The 21,676-nt window shown below is 36.7% G+C and overlaps 1 protein-coding gene and 1 non-coding gene across 4 annotated transcripts in view; both read right to left on the bottom strand.

The window, feature by feature from the left end:
* Grid2 (glutamate ionotropic receptor delta type subunit 2) overlaps window positions 1-21,676 on the bottom strand; it is a 1,574,882-nt gene that overhangs the window by 291,447 nt on the left and 1,261,759 nt on the right. The window lies entirely within an intron of this gene.
* On the bottom strand, window positions 16,169-16,271 carry LOC127679484 (U6 spliceosomal RNA). The gene has a single exon (XR_007976793.1). It is a non-coding gene; the product is annotated as a U6 spliceosomal RNA (small nuclear RNA).

The raw sequence follows: 21,676 nt of genomic DNA, 5'->3' as shown, positions 1-21,676 counted from the left end.
TCTGCTGCATATGCATCTGGAGCCATGGGTCTTTCCATGTGGATTCTTTGGTTGGTGGTTGTTCCTGGGAACTCTGAGGGTACTGGCTGGTTCATATTATTGTTCCTTCTATGGGGCTACGAGTTCCTTCAGCTCCTTCTGTCCTTTCTCTAGCTCCTCCATTGGGAGACCTTGTGAACTTATGGTTTCTTTCTTTTTTTTTTTTTTTTTTTTTTTTGAACTTATGGTTTCTTAATACTGAAACATAATAGTTAAGGAGCACTGCTTTTAAGTTCCACATGTCAAATTATCAAGAAAAAACATTAGCAAAGTGAAGGTGAAGTTTTAGTACTAATGCTTTCTTTGTGTTTGGAGACTTCAGGGGGAAAAATTAAGCTATCTCATCAGAGTAATGACAAATTAGCAGTGACAAATTTAGTTGTTCATACGTCTTTTTTTGGTGACAAGGATTTAATGCTTTTATAGCATAATTGTGTTGTACATAAACAGCATGTTTTTGAGTCGACTAAATACTTAAAATCTATTATTTATTATAGTCATTACTGTGTGGAAAATGTGTAATGACAAGCAAGTGACATATATTATTCCCACTAGAATGCCTTACATTCAGAACTGTTTCACCAAGTTCCAGATGAGATGGGTTCAGAGAATAAATGAATTGTGCGACACAGTCAGTGAGGAAGAGAGCAAGTATTCAAATACAGATCAGGAATTCCTGAAGGTCACTGTTTCCACTTCAAGATACTGATGCTTCTATGTTTCCTTGGTTCTATTTTACTTATGGTGTGAGTGTGTGTGTGTGTGTGTGTGTGTGTGTGCTTTGTGTGTTTGTCTGTGTATGCCGGTGTGTGCATGTTTGTGTGAGTATGTGCAGGAAAGGAAAGAGCGAGAAAGAAGGAAACCAGGAAAGGAAGAACAGAAAGAGGGTGGTGAGAGGAAGGCAATAGAGAGACAAAGACACAGAAAAGATTGCTTTTGTTAAACTCAAGGAGCATACATTTCATAATGGATGAATTTTTGGTATTTAATTATGATAATATTCTAAAATTTCAAAATAGTCTTTGATCCAGAAATATAATTTCTTTGTCTAAGGTTACATGTTTAGTTTCCTTAAATTTGGGGTGTTTGTTTGTAAAAGAAAAATCCATTTGGGATTTCCAGGTAAGATTGTAGAATAGAGGCTCAGTAAATTCAGTGACTGATTAGCTGGGAACTAAATGAAACAGTAATATTTCGTTACTTTTTCTGCTACTTCTCCAGATATTAAACTTATTAAACACTCAAACTATCTCTACTCTTGTTCCTTCTCCTTTGTTATGTCATTATATCTTCTTAACAGTAAAACAGCCAACTCTCCCACCTCTGTGAACATCTCAAATCTCCAGCAGGTGCAGCCTCTCAGATTCCAAATTAGGGTGATTTTAATATACAGCTTGCTTTAGTTGGACAATCATAGATTTGGTCATTTCCCCTCACAGTTCTCATGTTTAATAGAATGAATCCCTCTACCATTGGATCAAACAATATTCTCTATATTGACAGACTGCAAGAAAATAGCTTCTATCACCATAGTGGCATATCATACCATACAAAGGTGACTGGAAAAGAGTTTGTAGAAGGGGTTCCTAGTGACTATTGCCATGGACATTCTCAGTGCCACAATAGGAAGGATAAAGGTGTGTTTCTGAAGCTTAACATAAACTCTGAATAGAACTTTTGGCACCACACAGCTACCAACACTGTAAGAACACAGCAACTTGGAGAAAGTGGACAGTTTGTGGGGTGGTTGTCTACAGACCACAGAACAAACTCAGAAAAACTCCACTTACAAGTGGAGCTGGAAACCCACCCAAGAATAATAGAGCCCTGTCAAGTGAATAGAAGCATAGTCTAGGGACCAGCAGTGCATCAAAGAGAGGAATTAAACAGTCAGACTACTGGACCCCCATTTGTTTTAATTTCCACCTAGCTGTTCTTCCCTAGTACACATCAAAAATCAACAAATCTATAGGCAGAAATCTTCATGTTTCAAAAATAACTCTGAGTATTTATGATCACAATTTGCCCAGCAAAAGGTAAAACACTTTGGATTAGATGACAGAACCCTTCTTTCTTTTTCCTCCAAGAAAGGTACCTTATTGTGAAAAGAAGGAAAAGGACTCTAAGCTAAAGAAAATAGGAAACAATCAAGTGTTGCTGTGTTAACATATGATGAAATAGATTTCAAACCAATTCTTATTGGGAGAGATAAAGAGCTTTGCTTCATATTCATTGAAAGGGACTGACCCATCAGAAAAATTATACTTCAAAAAATATATGAAGCAAATAGAGTCCCATTCAACTTCTTAATGAAAACATTACAAGACTAAAAACCATAGATTAACCCAAACAAAGTAATAGGAAGTGACTTTTATATTTCACTCTCAACATTTGATAATTCAACTGTACAAAAGATGAGTGAAGAAACACTGGAATTAAATAACATCATAGATCAAATGGTATAGACCTAAAAGACATCTACAGACCATTTCACCAAAATGCCAAAGAATCCACATTCTTTTCAATGCCCCATGGGACCTTCTTTAAAATAGATCAGGTACTAGCAAATGTCAACAAACAGGAAAACTGAAACTCTAATCTGTATTTTTATTACAATGGGATGATAAAACTGGATGGCTTGCAGGATATTTGATCGTACTGTGAAACTTGAGATTATGTTATTCACTGGAAAAACTTGTATTTAGTTGTGGTGTGGTGCCTTAGCACACACCCTTAATGCAAGAGCTTTCTGCTTGAATATTGTAAACAGGATTAAACAAAGTCAATTATATATCTCTATTTAGAGCACGCAACCAGCTGACAGAAAAACTTAGTGTTAAGAAAGATAAACATAGTATTATTAAGGAAAAAACACAAAGAGTAAGAGGGATTAGGAGGATGGATAGAGAGACACACAGGAACTCAAAGGGAGGGACATTGAATTTGAAGGAGGTTGCTTGAGACAGCAGGATCAGAGAAAGACATTCCTGGTGAGATGTCAGCTGAGGAGGAAAGTTATCTGAGTGGCTTCTCTGCCTCTCTGAGTTAGCAAACTTTTAGTCCAGCATTTAGTTCCTGAGTCTTCATTGGTAAAATCAAACAACTGAGATTTAAAAAAAAAAAAAAAACAACAGATGTGGATGGCAAAAGAAACCAGATAAAGCACTCATATTCATGGAGATTCAACAAAGCAGTAGTGGTTGAAAATAAGTCACTTTAAAATCAAGAAGAAAGTGTAAGAGTTCCTCGAATTAAAGAATAATGAAAACAAGATATATTCAAATCTGGGGGATATAATTAAGGGTCTCTTAAGAAAATTTAAAGCTGGAAGTATTTACATTAAAAACTCAGAGTGATTCCAAATAAACAATTTCATAATGAGTTATGAAATTTGGGAAAAAAACAAGAAAAATAACCCCAAAGCAGTAGGTAGAGAAAAATAGTAAAGATTAGGGCTGAAATAAAGGAAGTAGAATCTTAAAAAATAAAAAAGAATCAGTGAAACAGATTTGGTTCTTTAAAATGGAGAAATGAATGACAAACTATTAGCCAGTTTAACTGAAAATAAGCAAAGACCCAAATTAATAAAATTAGAGATAAAAAGGGCAATATAACAACAGATACTAAAGACATTTCCAGAATCATGAGAATGCACTTTAAAAAGTTATATTCCACTAAGCTGAAAGGAAATCTAACAGATGTAAATGGATTTCTAGATGTATAAAACCTAATGAAATCAATCCAATGTTAGACAAGTAAATCAGATCTATAACAATCAATGAGACAGAAGCAATAATTAATCTCCCAAGCAAAAGAATCCCAGACTTGGATTCAATGCAGAATTCTACCAGATGTTCAAAGAGAAAGCTAACATCAATAATCTTCAAATCTTTTCATAAATTAGAAATAGAAGGAATAGTTACAAACACTTGTAGAAAGCCAGTATTACCCTGATACCAACAGCAGACAAAGAGCCAAGAAGAACACCAAGGAAGAGTTTTATCAGTTAATCTCCTTTATGAACATAGATTTGAAAATTCTACATAAAGTACATGCAAAATGAATTCACACACATACACACACAGGATTATTGACCATGATCAAGTTAGCTTCATTCCTGGGACTCAAGAACAGTTCAATATACACAAATCTACAAATGTAACCAACCACATAAATTACCTCGAGGACAGAAACCATATAATCATTTTAATTGATGTAGAAAACCCCTTTGATGAAATCCAACTTCCTTTCATGATAAAAACCCTGAAGAGACTAAGAATGGAGGGAATACATTTGAACACAACATATGTTATCATATTAAATGGATAAAAACTCAAAGCATTCCTTAAGATCAGGAACAGCTTTATAGTATCCACTTCTACAACTTGCCCTCCTCCTCATCATCTTCCTCTTCTTCTTCCTTCTCCCTTCCTACCTCCTCCTCTTCCTCTTTCTCCTCCTTCTTCTCCTTCTCCTCTTCTTCCTCCTCTTCTTCCTCCTCTTCTCTTTCCTCCTTCTCCTGTTCTTCTTCCTCTTCATTTTTCTTTGTTTTTTTTTTTCAAGATAGAGACTCTCTGTATATCCATAGCTGTCCTGCAATGTTCTCTGTAGACAAAGCTAGGCTTGATCTCAGAGTTTCACCTACCTCTGATACTTAAACTGGAATTAAATTTGTCCATCAGCACTACCCCACTACTTCCACCACTATTATTCAATGTAGTACTTGATATTCTAGCTCAAGCAATTAAACAAGAAAGTAAATAAAGGTTATACAGTCGGAAAGAAAAAAGCTAAACCATCCCAATTTTCAGAAAATGTGATTTTATTCATGGAAGACATAGAAAACCCTCTCAAAAAGTTCTAGAATGTGTAAACATGTTCAACAAAGCAACAAGTTATGAAAGAAACATACCTTAATCAGTAGCCTTCCTGAACAATTAAGAGAACTCAAGCTAGTACAAACTAGGATGCTTCTTCCCTGCTGTTTAACTTTCATAGTACTGAAAGAATCTCTGCAGGATACTAGAAATAAGTGGAATCATTAATATCATTACCCAGCTGTGAATCCTGTTAACTGTAGTAATGACTGGCATGGTCAGGTAGGCTCATTGGTACAATAGTGGCAAAAATGTTACAATGGCAACCATCTTTATTGGGAAATTAAGGTATGTTTCACAAGAAAAATCTCATGCCTTGTACTATAAATCTTGCCAAAACCCCATGCCTGTGGATTGATAGGTCTACTATTATTCTGCTAAATGGACAAAATACCCCTAAATTTTTACCTTTCTACCAATAGATTGCTGCAGAGAAAGTTCTTTGTAACCTGGATGGTAGTTAATGAGGAAATTCATATTTGAAGTACAAAGAATAAATGTCAGGTCCAGTAACAAATGGTACATCTATATCACACTCTCACCAAGGCTCAGGGACTATTGAGGAAGGAAGGGTAGAACAAATGCTGGGGAAGAAAAAGTAAACCAATTTCTTCCATAAAAGGCCACAATGCTGCACTCATGAATTCACAATAACTATGCTTACTTGAACCAGACTTGCACAAGGCCAGTCAACCTTCTAGAATCAGGTAGAAAAGGATTCCTGAGCATCCATGCTTACATGAGAGATCTGTGGACAGATGACTGCTTCTCAGAGTCCGAGAGGAAAAGGCTATTTTCTTTAATTGTTTGGCTTCTGATAGGTTGGCTAAGTTCCAGTAAAAGACCTCCCTCCCCCTTACAGGAGTATATATACAAAGAGAACAAATTGGAATCAATTAGTTATTTAAAAAATAGGACATAAAATCATTGTAGGGGTAGTGAGGTAAGGTGCATCTGAGAGGGGTTACAGGTTATAGCAGTAGAAAGATGAGGTAGATCTGAGAGGAGTTGGAGGTGAAAATTATAATGTATAAAATTCTGAAAGAATTAGTAATGTTTTTAGTTATCCAGTTTTTTTATTCCTTGAAACTTCTATTTGTTTATATAATTCTGTTTATGTAATATATTTTGATCCCATCCATCTTCCGGTACCTCCCTCCAACTCCTCCTCTAGTTTCTTAGTCCATGTTCCTCCTTCAGATCCTCCTTTATGTTTGATCAAACTACTCATTGAATTTGTTAGCATTCCCAACTATAATGACTGATATTTAAGAAGTTATGTGTCTTTGGCACAGTGTTCACATCTGATGCTGATCACACTTGTACACTCATGTAATGGGGAGCAGATGCTTGAAACAAATAAAATAAAATCAAGAATCAATACCCAAGGAACCCCACAACTATGGACCATAAATCTCATATAATACATATCTCTGACCTTCTGGTATGTTTTTTAAATGGAGTTAACTAGGTTTTTCTTAAGGTCCTTAAAGATAATATTAGCATTGGATGAAGTATTTTTAATTCTCCTGAAGTTCACTCATCTGCAGCATGCATAAAATTGTGATGCAAACAATATTATGCACCTGTTTATTAGAGGAATACTTTTAATATGAATTTTAATGGTAACTGTTGAATTTTGGATTTCTGCTTTATATCATATGTTACAATATTTGTTTTTACTTGACATTTATGTTACATAATTGATAAATTTAAAAAGCACTATTTGTTAAGATGCTTCTCAGCAATCCGAAGTTCTTCAGGTGAAAATTCTTTGTTTAGCTCTGTACCCCATTTTTAATAGGGTTATTTGGTTTTCTGGGATCTAACTTCTTGATTTCTTTGTATATATTGGATATTAGCCCTCTGTCGAATCTAGGGTTGGTGAAGATCTTTTCCCAATTTGTTGGTTGCCAATTTGTCCTTTTGATGGTGTTCTTTGCCTTACAGAAACTTTGTAATTGGGAAATGCAAATCAAAACAACCCTGAGATTTCACCTTACACCTATCAGAATGGTGAAGATTAAAAACTCAGGAGACTGTAGGTGTTGTCAAGGATGTGAAGAAAGAAGAACACTCCTCCACTGCTGGTGGGAATAGAAATTGGTACATCCACTCTGGAAATCAGTCTGGTGGTTCCTCAGAAAACTGAGCAAGTCACTTCCAGAGGACCCTGCTATACCACTTCTGGGCATATACCTAGAGGATTCCCCAGCATGTAATAAGGATACATGCTCTACTATGTTCATAGCAGCCCTATTTATAATAGCCAGAAGCTGGAAAGAACACAGGTGTCCCTCAATGGAAGAATGGATACAAAAAAATGTGGTATATCTACACAATGGAGTACTATTCAGCCATTAGAAACAATGAATTCATGAAATTCTTAGACAAATGGATGGAGCTGGAGAACATCATACTAAGTGAGGTAACCCAGTCTCAAAAGAACACTCATGGTATGCACTCACTGATAAGCGGATATTAGCTTAGAAACTTGGAATACCCAAGACATAATCCACACATCAAGTGATGTACAAGAAGAACAGAGGAGTAGTTCTGGAAAGACTCAATGCAGCAGTATAGGGGAATACCAGAACAGCGAAGTGGGAAGGGGTGGATGGAGGTACAGGGGGAGGGAAGAGGGCTTATGGGACTTTCGGGGAGTGAGGAGCCAGAAAAGGGGAAATCATTTCAAATGTAAATAAAAATATATCGAATTAAAAAAAAAGAAAAAGAAAAAGAAAAAAAAGCATTATTTGATGAAAAGAATTTTCTGGAACCTCCTATACTCAGTAAACTAAATCTGGTTGTTATAAAATTATAAACACAAAGAGCAATATAAATAGATGAAGGCAAAATGAAGATGCAAAAAGAAAGCATGTTGGTGGCTGGGCACCACCTAGAGCAACGGGTTCTTGAGACATAAAATATTGCCTCGGAGATATTATAACAACTGTACTTTGGTTACAAAAGGACAATCTACTCATTTCAATAATGGGAGTAAACTGTATCAAAATGTATTTCCAGTTTTGTAGTTGAGGGTACACTAAAGTGGATAGGAAGAAAGGAAGAAGCAAAACACATCTGTCTATGTGAAACAATAGACTCATTCATTTATTTTCTATAAAAGAAGGCCAGGCAGTTGTCCACAGCTCCACAGGAGTCTGAAGATCTCTCAACAGAGAAGACCTGTACAGTGTCTCCGTAAAACTCCACTAGCACAGAACAGCTACTTGCTGCTGCTCAACCGAGATGCTACCACTCTTAAGTTGAATTATCAGAGGCCTTCAGTTTGGAGGCAATGTGACCAAATTGGAAAGATACTTAATTTTCATATTTAAACACATAAGTAGTTTCCTAAATAGTCACACTAATACTATACTGTTTGATAAATTAATGTTTCCTCTCAGACTTCTGTGAAAAGAGAATTGAAATCCAATCAGTGCAACACTCCAAGAAAGCACCAAAGGTGAAGAGGACACAAATAGCTTATAATGGTTTCATTGGTTGGCTTAGGAGCCAGCAACGATAGGAATATCTATTGTAAATGGCCTTTAAAATAATGCTAACATTAATTTGGAATGTAACCAGCAGAAATGTGATTATATATACACACACACACACATATATATATATACACATATATATATAAATGTACATATATATGTATATATATATGTGTGTGTGTGTGTGTGTGTGTGAAATAAATTATCTCCTTGACTCCTGTACGCAATGTTTCCAAGTCCACAGAAAGAATGGTGAAGCAGTATTTCAGAGTAATTTGTGATTCTACTTTCGGCCATAAAATCCACATTCACACACAAAATTCCATATATTCATTGTGGATTTTAAGTCTGAAGTCCCTTTTTCTCATGTCCTAATTCATTCACATAGACGTATGCATCTCTAGCCAGAAAATGTGAACTAGGTCCTTTGTACATATGATACAGTTGTGCAGGATGATCTTCTTTTAGGGTCACTAACAGTCAGAACAAAAGCTGTCTCTGAGTCTGTTGCCTTCATCTGGGACCCATTCCACCTATTCAGGGCAACCTCTTGTATTTCCTTGTCCAGCCTTAATAGGAGAGGAGGTGACTAGTCTTACTGCAACTTGATATACCATGCCTGGTTGATCCACTGAGGTCAGCCCTTTGCTGAAGAGAAACAGAGGAGGAGTAGATGGAGCCATCTGAAAAGGCAGTGAAGGGGGGAGACTGGGAGAAAAGGAGGGAGCAGAAACTGCAGTTGAGTTGTAAAATAAAAAAAAATGAGAATTTATAAAATGGTTTTGGTGATATTCAGCCTCTTCCTAACAGCTTGCTAGGATCCTTCTGGTTCCCCTGACTGATCTTCCATACAACTATAATTAATATCAAGTGAAGATAGGTAGGATATATTAATTTAGCATGTTTGTTACATATATTCAAGAACTATGTAATTCAGGGCAGTTCTGTGAAAGTAAATTTTAATAATTTGAGAAGACTGAAGATAATTCAAACTCCTTACGTGACAAAGAAGAAAAATGAAAACCCCTTTAAAAGATTTAAAATGATTCTGATACATGTAATAGTTTGAAAGTAGAAACAAGTGATAGCAACTGCTGTGACATTGGTTGAAGTTTAAGCAGAAATGTTGCCTTTGAGCTCCCTGGTGTCAGATCCTCCATGGACTTCAGTTTTCTAATGGAGAAAGCAAAGGAACACAGCTGTCTCCTTAAGGGTAACAGAAGACTCATCTCACCCATGTTTGTCCAAGCCGGCTATTGTTCTTGTAGGAAATAAGACTGGTGGCGTTACTCTCCTCTATAATGCCTTATTTTGTAATGTCTAAGGAATCTATGTCTGTGGATTTACTTCCTAGCAGAGACAAGGTGGTCCTTACCAAAGAGAAGTACCCAGCATCTGGGTAGAAAGAAGTAATATCTGGTTCCTGCCTTCCCCTAAATTCATTCTTGCATGACCTTGGGAATGTAGGTGCTCTTCAATGTCTCCACATCAAATTTTAGGAAAGTCCTATGACTTGACATTAATGAAATCATGTTATAACAATTACAGTATAGAATGGTTATATTTCTAAAACTGTTCGCTATTTAAAATTTAATTCCTAGTTACTTTGCAGTGAGGTTTTATGTCCATTTTCACATAATTTCCTTTAGAGCATATATCTTTACCTATGTGAACATTTCCAGTAACTTCCATAGACTTTAGGTCATCTCCTTTCTAAACAAGAAAGAGGTTGTTTGTGTGGAATACTCATCAACCAATGACAGGTATGAGCTGCCAGCCTGGCTCTGGGAGATTCTAAGTCTAATCTCATTTTGCATGGAATGGACTAAGTCAATCCAAGCAGCTACATCAGAAGGGATATTTCTTTGGGGCAAGAGAGAAATGTAACATACATAATAGGATTGGCACCGGACACTCCTGGCAAACATATGACAGTGGGAAAATACAAATATGGTCTATGACGGATATCCTGCAGTCCAGCACAGGCCTCCCTGCCCTTTGTTCCCAGTTTTTCTTCTGGATTCCATAGTATTTAGGACGGATCACAGGTGACCCATAAGGAGCTTGCCCAGTGCTGACTGAGGTCTATTGGCTGCAGCAGCTGAGAGATCTAAAGTACAAAGCTCAGAAGTTGTTCCAGCATAAAAAGTGACACAAATTTTACCATGACAAAGCCTGGTGGGCATGTATTTTTCAGACTCAAGAATCAAGTAAAAATGCTGCATAATAGGACTATGGTGGGGACATTTGGGAAAAACGATTTAGGAAGTGAGACCAGGGACTTCCTGCTGACAGGAATGGACATGGGTCCTGTATTTGGGCATTGTCTCAGGTTACAAAAGCATGGGCTTGAAGATATGACATTTTAACTTGGGTTTTAATGTGTGAACGAATTATTTAAACATCACTGAATCGTAATTTCTTTCTCTACTAATCATGGGCAGATGATGCTTCTGTATGAAGGTGATTCAAAGTTTGAATTAGATACTTTATATAAGACACAATCTGTATTGATTAGCTCCTAAGTGCTTGATTATGAGGTATAGTTATCAACTTTAATGTTACCATTACTAGTAGGCATTTTGTAATTGCCATCCCCTGATTTTCCTACCAATTAGATGCTCTTCAATAATAGCTCTTGCTTCCTTGTTGCTGTTCTGTCTGTGTTGCTCCTTTCTCTGCACAGTTATTGGGTTCAGTAGTATTAGGTACCCTGGGGCATCTAAATACTGCAATCATTCACTGTCTTTGCCTTTTTGATTTCAGTTGTGTTCCCGTTTTTACATAGACCATTATTTCTAAGTCTTTTGGCCGTCTGCACTTTAACCCACAGGTAGAAACTTCTTCATGTGAACAGTATATATACTTAATGTATAGTGCAGGACCCTTCTACTGTGGCATCAATGAGTATTTTCTGCATGTTCCAACAGTCTTAAAAAATAATAGAGATGTTTTAGCTTTCACGAGCTTTGGAGAATTGCATTTTATTTCTGTCAGAAGCCTCCTTCCTCATCTATATTCACCAACTCATAAGTTAACCCTGCACTCCTTCATGCCTTCACTTACCCCATCTGCACATCTTTAGAGGTATTTATCCACCAAGCTTCTTTGTCCTACCTGGTGGAATCTTTTCCTTTGAGATCACACAGCATTGTCTCATCACTGTTCTTCAAATACTGGATTAGATCCACATCCAGGCACCATGTGATGAAATATCACTTCCTTAACTACAAAGTTTTTGAAATTTATATGTGAAATTCTGAACTCAGCTGTTTGTCTGGAAAAAACAGCTAGTAACAAACCAGACTTCCCCTTTTATTTTAAATCTACTCTCCCTAAAGCATTACTTTCATTTTGGAAAGCCAGTATTCCTTTTAAAGTTTTATTTGAAAGGATCAGATGTTCAGTGTATATTATCAGCCTCTCAATAGGTTTAGTTTGCACAATAGGAGAGACTTGCTTTCTGAGAGAGCGTTTGGGCATTTCTCCTGTAATAGCATTAGCTGGGAAGTGTCAGAATGACTCTAGTGAGTTACTTGCCAAAACAGTTTGCCTTGTATGTGAAATAAATTCAGATGCCAGGAAAATAAAAAAGGAAATCCAAACAAACAGAAGCGAGGAAAGCCTTCGGAGAAGCCGAGGGCACCGTCCGTGACTCTGGCAGTTTTGGAACCTGGAATAGAGAGGAGTGTCTGCTCATAAGAGCTGCCTGGAGGGGAGGAGGGCTTGTCTGCTCAGTGATTTCTGGATGGAATATCAGAAGCACAATGACACAGGAAACCTCTTTACTGACTCTGTTATATGAAATGGTTGGATTGTATAGAAAGGACAGATGGTTTCAATAGTAAAGAAGAGATTAAAATAACAAGAATATGGAAGAAAATCCACCACTTAATATTGATTATTTTCACAGATTGCTCAACTTTTAACCTTTTTGTTTGTTTGTCTTTGTTTTCTGGTGAATATCTGATTATTAGGAGGAAGGAGAGTATGCATCATCTTCTTTCAGAAGCATGGAATGAGTACCCTCTAAAGGCTGTTTCCTCCCTGTGGGTAGTATGCCTAATGGGTATACTCTAGGTAATCCCAATGCTCATTTTCATACTCTCTTCACAAGAATCTTCCCCCATCTCCTCAGAAACATATATGGAAGGATATGGAAAATAAACAGTAGAATGAAATGTCTTTTTCATATCAGAAGGGAAATGTGGTTTTCAGAGTCTGGTTTGTACTCCGCTGAAATCACTTCAGTTTCATCCTCAGCCCTGTAGCAGACTGCTTTCAGGTGCCTCTCCTCCTACCCTGCTTCCATTGGCTGTAGACTTCAAAGAACGCCATTTTAGACTCAGTTTTTCTCCTTCCTGTGTATCCTTTGACACTTCCCATCTAGTGCATCCCTATTCCTTTGTTTCAGCCACAGATACTTAGAAACTCTTTCTACCTGGGATCCCCCAAATTCCCTATGGCCACATCTGAGAGTCACTTAGGTAGGAGATTAAAACTGCTCTTTCAGACCTCCATTGCAATCTCTCCATTCTAAGTGTTAATCTGGTAACAGTCTGCCTACAGGAGCACCCCACTGGGATCTCCCCAACTTCAACTCCAGTCACTGGAGATTTTAACTTTTGGTCCACACTAACCAGGTTTTTTCAATCATGTTCATCCCTATTGCTATAGATCGATGTTTGCCTCTTTAAAACTTACTTTGCAGGATCCCCAATTCTCAACACACCTCCAAATTCTTGGGGACCCCACATCTTGGTATGGACTGGATCAACTTAGCTCTCTCCCAAACCTCCTGTCAGCCTATTCTCCCAGCTTTCTTCTATTCTTTTCTGCCTCCCACCCAGGCTGCTGAAGCACTCTCTACCAGACAAACCAGAGCTGCCAATCTTTCATAAGATCCAGAGCAAGCAACAGAGTCAAAGTTGGAGTATTCACCCAACAAAGACAAGAGCAGATATCAACACTTAAAATCACTTCAAGCATTCTAAACCCAAATTCCTAGACACCAGTGCAAAAAATATAACCCAAATATCCACTAGAACCCAGCAACTCTATTAGTAGAGCACAAGGCAAGGATGTCAAAATATCCATTAGGGATATATTCAAAGACCTTAAAGAAAATATAACTTTAGTTAAGTCCATGAAAACAGAAACAAACTAGAAAGAAATGATAAGAACTGTTTAAGACATGAAAATTGAAATCAAATCATCAACGGAAACACAGATAAAACTGCAAATGAAAAAAAGGAAGTCAAAAAACTCAGAGGTAAACCTGACCAAGGAAGGGTGTAAGATACAGAAAAGAAAATCTCAAAAGTCTTTAATATTGAATGAAAATGAAAGCACAGTATAGCCAAACCTATGGGCCATGGTGTTCTAAGGTAAATTCATAAAAGTTTATTTGAAAAATAAAGAAAGAAAGAAAACAAAAAGGGAAAAGGACAATTACAAAATGGTAGATGGCAAGAAAAAAAAAAAAGCAAACTTGAGGCTGAAACTAAAAAAGCAGAAACCAATAAAATATATAATACATATAGACAAGGAAATGAAGAGGTAGTCCTCTAAGACAAATCAGTAACAATGATAAACCCTTTACCAAATTAACTAAAAGATAAAGAAGTATTAAAATTACATGTAAAACGATGATACTACAAAAGACTCAAGGAAATCCAAAGAATCATAAGGACATACTTAACATAAAACCCAAAAACCAAACAGAAATGAACAATAACAAAAACTAAAAGCAAACAAACAAACAAAATCAACCTGTATTCAACTAAACTATAAAACCTAAAAGGAATTGATAAATTCCCTGGTATATATGCCCTAACAAAGTTCAGTCAAGAGTAGATAAGAAATTTAAACAGAACCATAACTCTTCAGAAAGTAGAAGCAGTAATTAAAAGTCTCCCAACAACAAAACTCAGGGCCAGATGGACTGAGTGGAAAATTCTATCAGATCTTCAAAGATGAATTAGCGCCAATATATCTCTAATTATCCCACAAAATAGAAACTGAAAGAACGTTAACTAATTCTTTTTATGAGACCATTATTATCTTGACACCTAAATCACTCAAAGTTCGATCAAAGAAAGAATATGACAAGCCAATATCCTTTATGTGTGCATATGTAAATATTCTCAATAAAATTCTAGTAAACCAAAGCAAGAATACATCAAAAGGATTATGTACCATAATCTTGTAGGCTTCATCCCACAAACACAGTGAAGGTTCAACAGATGTAAATCAATAAACATAACCCATGATATAAACAGACTGAGAGATGAAAACTACAAGATCATTTTGACAAAATCCAATACTCATCATTATGAAAGTCCTAGGGAGACTAGCAATATAAGCACATAATTCAGCATAATAAAGGCAATTCACAGCCAACATAAAACTAAAAGAAACTCGAATCATTTTCACTATAATTAGGAAACAGACAGGAATGTCCACTCTAGACCATATCTATTTAATAAAATCTTATTGAATCTTATCTAGATTTACTTGAAATCTTATCTAGAGCAATAATACAACCAAAGGGGATCAAGCAGATACTAATTGAATGGGAAAATGTCAAAGTATCTATTATGAGGATGATAAGATTTACATTAAAAAGATCATTAAAAACTTCACCAGGCAACTTCCACAGCTGATTAACACTTTTAGCAAAGTAGTGGGAAACAAAATTAGTGCGCGCGCACACACACACATACACACAAAACTAGTAGTCTTGCTATATACAAATGGTAAACATACTGAAAGAGAAATCAGGGAAACAAAACATTTTATAATATCCTAAAAAAAATTACATTAGGAGAGCTCTAATCAAGAAAGTAAAAGACTTATAAATAAAAACTTTAATACATTGAATTGAGGAAGATGTTAGAAGATGTATATAACTCCTGTGTTCATGGATTGTTTGGATTAATATAATAAATATGGTGACCCTATCAAAAACAATTTATAGATTTATTGCAATGCTTTTCAAAACTCCAATAAAATTCTTCACAGAAACTGGAATGAAAATGTTCACAATGTTAATATTCATATGGAAACACAGACAGATAGACAGATGCATACATACATACACACAAATAAAAACAAAACAAAACAAAAAACAAAAAGAAAACAGAATAACTAAGTCAATCTTGAATTATAAAATAACTACTGAAGGTACCACCCTCTCTGACCTTAAATTGTGCTACAGAGCTATCTTAGTAAAAGCATCATGGTATTGTAATAAAAAACAGACATGTTGACCAATGAGTAAGGCTTGAAGGAGGTCAAAGTCCAAGTGGTAATGCCTTCCAGTCTTTCCCTCCCTGTCCCTATTTCAGCTTTCTCTCTAACTGTGTTGTGAAACCCCCATGTTCTTCCAAATGTTACGACAGAGGACCTAGGTGAAAGTATTCTTTATTTCATGAGCTCTGAATTCTTCTAGGATGACTTCAACCTTTCATATAGTCCAAGCTTTGTAGCAGAGGCCAATGTTAAACTACTAATTCTCCTCCTGCTTCCATTTCCTAACTGCTTGAATTACAAGATTTTTGCCACTAACAGCTGGATATTTATTTACTTATTATTGTTAAAGTTACATTTTTCTTAATAGCTTCTTTTCTCATAAATCATATCCTCATCATACATTCTCCTCACTTTGTCCCTCCCCATTCATTCCCACCTCTCCGCTTCTTCAGATCAGTTTTCTTTCTGTCTCTCATTAGAAAAGAACAAGCTTAAAATATGGAATGCTTCACAAATTTGCATGTCATCCTGGCCCAGCAGCCATGCTAATGTTCTCCCAATTGATCCAATTTTTTTATGTTTGCTGCCCATGCTAGCTCTTCATATTCATTTTTAAGAACTGTTTAAATATGAGTCAGAGTTCCAAAGTTCTTGGTTTAGAAAAAGTATGCATCAACATGCACAAGGAAAATATTTCTCCCTTCTAGAATGCCTTATGTTTGGGGGACTATGGTCTCAGGAAATAGTTGCTCAATAAATGCCACTGATGCTATTCCTAAAAGATTTAGGGGGCTCAAGCCACTGTTCTCAGCAAAGTTTTTAGGAATACCTCTCACCTTTAAAATTTTTAGCTGGAGTAGCCACAGGTAATTGGGAAGTCTGTGGGAAACTGATGTGAGAAAGATGGATGTCTTAGACAACTTAGAATATAACTGCCCATGGGAAGATCTGCATTTCCCTAGAAAACTGAAAGGCTGCATCATACATGTGGGTGACATAGATGATGTTAGGTAGACAGGCGATAACAAAAATGTTCAGTATTTCTTAGTGCTGTTAAGAATACATAAAATTTTTTTTTGTAATATGTGTTTAGCATACATCTGAAACCCAAACATTTAAGAAGCTGGAACAGGAGTATCCTTGATTGCAAGCCAAACTGATCTACAGAGAAAGAACCTGCTTTAAAACAAAAACAAAAATGGAAAACAATAGAATGGACTGGATGTGATGACATATACCATCAATCTCAAGATTCATGGAAGGCACAGACAGGCATTTCTGTGAGCACAAGGCCAGCTCAGTCTACACAGTGAATTCCAGACCAGTCTGAAGTAAACTCTCTTAAGATAGGACCTGGGATTCTGTCAAGTTAATCATCCCTTGGTTCTCCCATTTTCTATATAATATATCATGGAACAATAAAAGATATTTATCTCATCACATTAAGAATTAACATAAAGATCTTTTCACAACCATAGTTAGTTGTTTTCTCCTATTTACAGTGTTCTGTGCCTTGCAGAAGCTTTTTGTTTTATGAGGTCCTATTTGTCAATTATTGATCTTAAAGACTGAGCTACTGTTGTTCTGTTCAAGAACAGTTCATCTGTACCAATGCATTTGAGGATATGTTCCACTTTCTTCACAGTGTATCTGGTTTTAGGTGGAGATCCTTGAACCACTTGAACTTGAGCTTTGTACGAGTGACAGGGAACAATTTGAATTCATTTACATGCAGGATACTAGTTAGACCAGCGCCATTTGTTGAAGATGCTTTCTTTTTTTCCCCAGCATATGGTTTTGGCTTCTTTGTCAAAGATCAAGTATCCACAGGTGTGCAGATTTATTTCTGGGTCTTTAATTCTATTACACTGGTTGACTTGTCTGTCTCACTACCAATATCATGTGGTTTTTATCACTATTGCTCTTTAGTTCAGCTTGATGTGAGGAATGGTGATTTCCCAGGAATTCTTTTATTGTTGAGAATTGTTTTTGCTATCCTGGGTTTTTTGTTTTTCCATATGAAGTTGAGAGTTAATATTTCTATGTCTGTGGAGAATTGTATTGGGATTTTGGTGGAGATTGATTGAATCTGTAGATTGGTATTGGTAGGATGGCTATTTTTACTATCTTAATCTTACCAATGCATGAACATGGGAAATCTGTCTATCTTCTGAGGTCTTCTTTGATTTCTTTCTTTAAGACTTAAAGTTCTTGTCATACAGATATTTCACTTGTTTGGTTAGAGTTACTAAGATATTTTATATTATTTAGGACTATTGTGAAAGCATTGTTTCCCTATTTTCTATCTCAACCCATTTATCATTTGTATAAGGAAGGCTCCTGATTTGTTTGAGTTAATTTTTATTTCCAGCCACTTTACTAAAATTGTTTGCCAGCTGTAGAAGTTCTCTGGTAGAATTTTTTGGGTTGCTCGTGTACACTATCATATCATCCACAAATAATGATACCTTGACTTCTTCCTTTCCAATTTGTATAACACTACATCCAATAGAGGGGTAATATCCAAAATATACAACAAACACAAGTTAGACTACAAAAAAAAACCCAAATAACCCAATTAAAAATTGGGTACAGAGCTAAACAGAGAATTCTCAACAGAGAAATCTCGAATGGTCGAGAAGCACTTAAGGAAATGTTCAAAATCCTTAGTCATCAGGGAAATGGAAATCAAAGTGGCCTGAAGACTCCACCTTACACCAATCAGAATTCATAAGATCAAAAACTCAGGTGACAGCGCATGCCTGTGAGGATGTGGAGAAAGAGGAACAGTCTTCCATTGCTGGTGGGATTGCAAACTGGAAATCAATCAGAAGTTCCCAAATAAATAGGAAATAGTTCTACCTGAAGACCCAGCTATATATTTCCTGGGAATAAACCTGAAAAATTCTCCACCATACCATATATACCACTATGTTCATTGCAGCCTTATTTGTAATAGTCAGAATCTGGAAATGACACAGATGTTCTCAACTGAAGGATGGATACAGAAAATGTGGTTCATTTACACAATGGAACACTATCCAGCTATTAAAGACAAGGACATTATGAGTTTTCCAGGCAAATGGTTAGAACTAGAAAATAATTGTCCTGAGTGAGGTAACCTAGACCAAAAGATATTCATGCTATGTATTCACTGATAAGTGGATATTATCCAAAAAATTCAGAATACCCAAGAAACAACCCATAGACCATTGGAGGCTTAACACGAAGGACAGCTCAAGCATCGATAACTCAGGGTCACTTAGAAGCGGGAAACAAGATGATCATGGGTGGCAGATGGAGACAGGAACCTGCGTTGGAGAAGGAAGAGGAAGGGAGAAAGGTGGGAAGGATCAGGTTATGGGGTAGACAGAAGAGAAGCCCAGAGGGCAAGGAGAATGAATCTAAATATGTAGTAGTGGGGTTGTGGGAGAGGAACCCTCTGGAAAGTCCTAGAGACATGGGATGTGAGAGGCTACCAGGACTCAATGTGAATGACATTGGCTGAAATGCCCAAGAGGGAGGAGATGCAGCTTGAAGAGACTGCCGTCAGTAGATAGATATTGCTCCCAGTTGAGGCACAGAACCACCCACCCATCTTCAAATCTTTTAACCTATGATTGTTCCTATTTAAAGGAAATGCAGGAATAAAAGTGGAGCAGAGACTGAAAGAAAGGTCACCCATTGACCGGCCCAACTTGGGATCCCATTTGCACAAACCAAACCCCTGACACTATTACTGAGGCTATGCTGTATTTGTAGGCAGGAGACTAGCATGGCTATCATCTGGGAGGCTCTACCAGAAACTGACTGAGGCAAATGCAGATATTTACAGCCAACCCTTAGATTGAGGTTGAGGACACATATGGAGAAATTTGGAGGTGGGGACTGAAGTTGCTGCGGAGGATTGCAGCCCTATAGGAAGAATGGCAGTGTCAATTGACCTGGACCCCTCAGAGCTCCCAGAGTCTAGGCCAAAAACCTAGGGGGCATACATGATCTGATCTGTGGCCCTGGGTATATGTGTAGCAGAGGACTGCTCTCTCTGGCCTCAGTGAGAGAAGATGCCCTTAATCCTATGGAAACTTGTTGCCCCAGGAAGGATGATGCTGGTAAGGGAGAGGAGGGGGTGAGTGAGAGGGTTGGGGGCACCCTCTAGAGGCAGGGGAGGGTTATCAATAACTCTGGGAGGGGCGACCACAAAGGGGGCAGTTTTGGAATGTAAATAAATTAAAAAGTTAGTAGTAGTAGTAGTAGTAGTAGTAGTAGTAGTAGTAGCAGCAGCAGCAGCAGCAGTAGTAGTAGTAATAAAAATAATGAACATAAAATTTTCCTAAATCTGTATGGTTAGCTTTTCATTAATATCACCATTGACAGGTAGTTGATTGTCATATTTATGCTAAAAATGATATATTCATAACTGTTTACAAAAGAAGATCAATGGAGTTTTAAATTTGTATATCTTTAAAATTCATGCATACTTCATTAATTCACATGAATTCCCACATCATTTCCAAACCATGTTAAGAAAGTATTTCCCAGAGTCACACCAGAGCTCAACGAGGAGCTACACTGGCATTGAGTGACTGGACTATCAGTGCCTTATGGTACACACATCTGTCAGAGAATCTGACTTGATTTCTGAAACAGAACTCCAGGAGATCCTGGCTCATGAAGAGCCTCAAACTGTTTCAGAGAAGCCTGTAAGTCTGCCCTTAGCCACTTACTCACATCGAGATATTTCTTTAGGTAATAAATACTTTGCTGTTTTTTCATGCTTTAAGCCTTTCTCTTGTTGAGTTAAAGAATATCTTCCTTTAGTTCTTATCCCCAGAATCTATTGATTACTTTTTTGGAGCTATTAGCTACTCACTGTTTTCTCAAGTATTAAAGAGGCCACTGTAATCTTTAAAGGAGTTGGACAGTTTTATGCTATAGGTAACTTCTCATTTTTTTGAGAAACACCAATGCTATATTTCAAATTTGTGATTATCAAATGGTTTATTCTGAAACTGTCTGCATCCTCTAAATCTAAGCTATTATACACATACACACACAAAGTAAATTATCACTTATTTGTCCTCATTAAACTTCATCTTACTTATAATCACCTTGTTTAATTTGTCAAGGTCCTCATAAATTCTTAAAGTGTGGTTCAAGTCAATAATCACCCCTACTCAATGAAGAGTAATCTGCATATTTAATAAGCTCACTCCCTATTCCATATTTCAAGTCAACACTGAAATGTTAATTAGTATCCAGACCAATGCTGACTTGTGAAAAACTACTTTATTCAATATACCCTTCAAGGCTGACATTGAACCATTGATCATCACCTTGCACATGGCCTATTAACAAGCTGTGGTACAATAACATATGCTAATCCTACATAAAACAATGATACCAATAAAATACAGTGTGAATTCAAATGAACAATCAATAGTAATTTGTAATTATTTTCATAGATCTTTTTAAGGTGTTCAAAATATTAATTATATCTTCAGCATCTTTATGAGTCAGGGTGTCATTGGATACTGGGGAAAAAAAGTTAAAGAAACAACTGTAAACTAATTTAGTAGCCAACTAAAAGATCAAATAAAACATTCTCTTACAGTAATATGACAAGTTAGGGTGTTTGTGAATCTGAGCAAAAGCAGAGATGGTGCCTCTTCACAACAGAACTGGAGACTAAGGCTCTAGTGATAATTTAAAATTACCTACTGCCAAAAGATCTAGTCCTTCTCAATGCAGTGAGCCTGGGGATTTTTCCAAAACACTCATCTGTATTTTCAACAATGATTCAGAGAAATTGCATTCCATCTAAGTGATACTTTGTTTTCAATCAACTAATCTTGGCATAGCAGATCCATTTGGATACTGAGAAGCTGTACTGGAAATGTAAGGTTCAAATGCCCAAGCTGCAATGTGCCTCCAAACTAAATTCAACAGGAAGTCTAACGTACTGGCAGCATTTTCTCATGGAACCCACAGACATCTTGG

Source organism: Apodemus sylvaticus, chromosome 2, assembly GCF_947179515.1.
Source record: "Apodemus sylvaticus chromosome 2, mApoSyl1.1, whole genome shotgun sequence".
NCBI classification, from domain to species: Eukaryota; Metazoa; Chordata; class Mammalia; order Rodentia; family Muridae; genus Apodemus; species Apodemus sylvaticus.
Note: the sequence above shows the minus strand (reverse complement) of the source record. Positions and strands in the feature narration are given on the sequence as shown.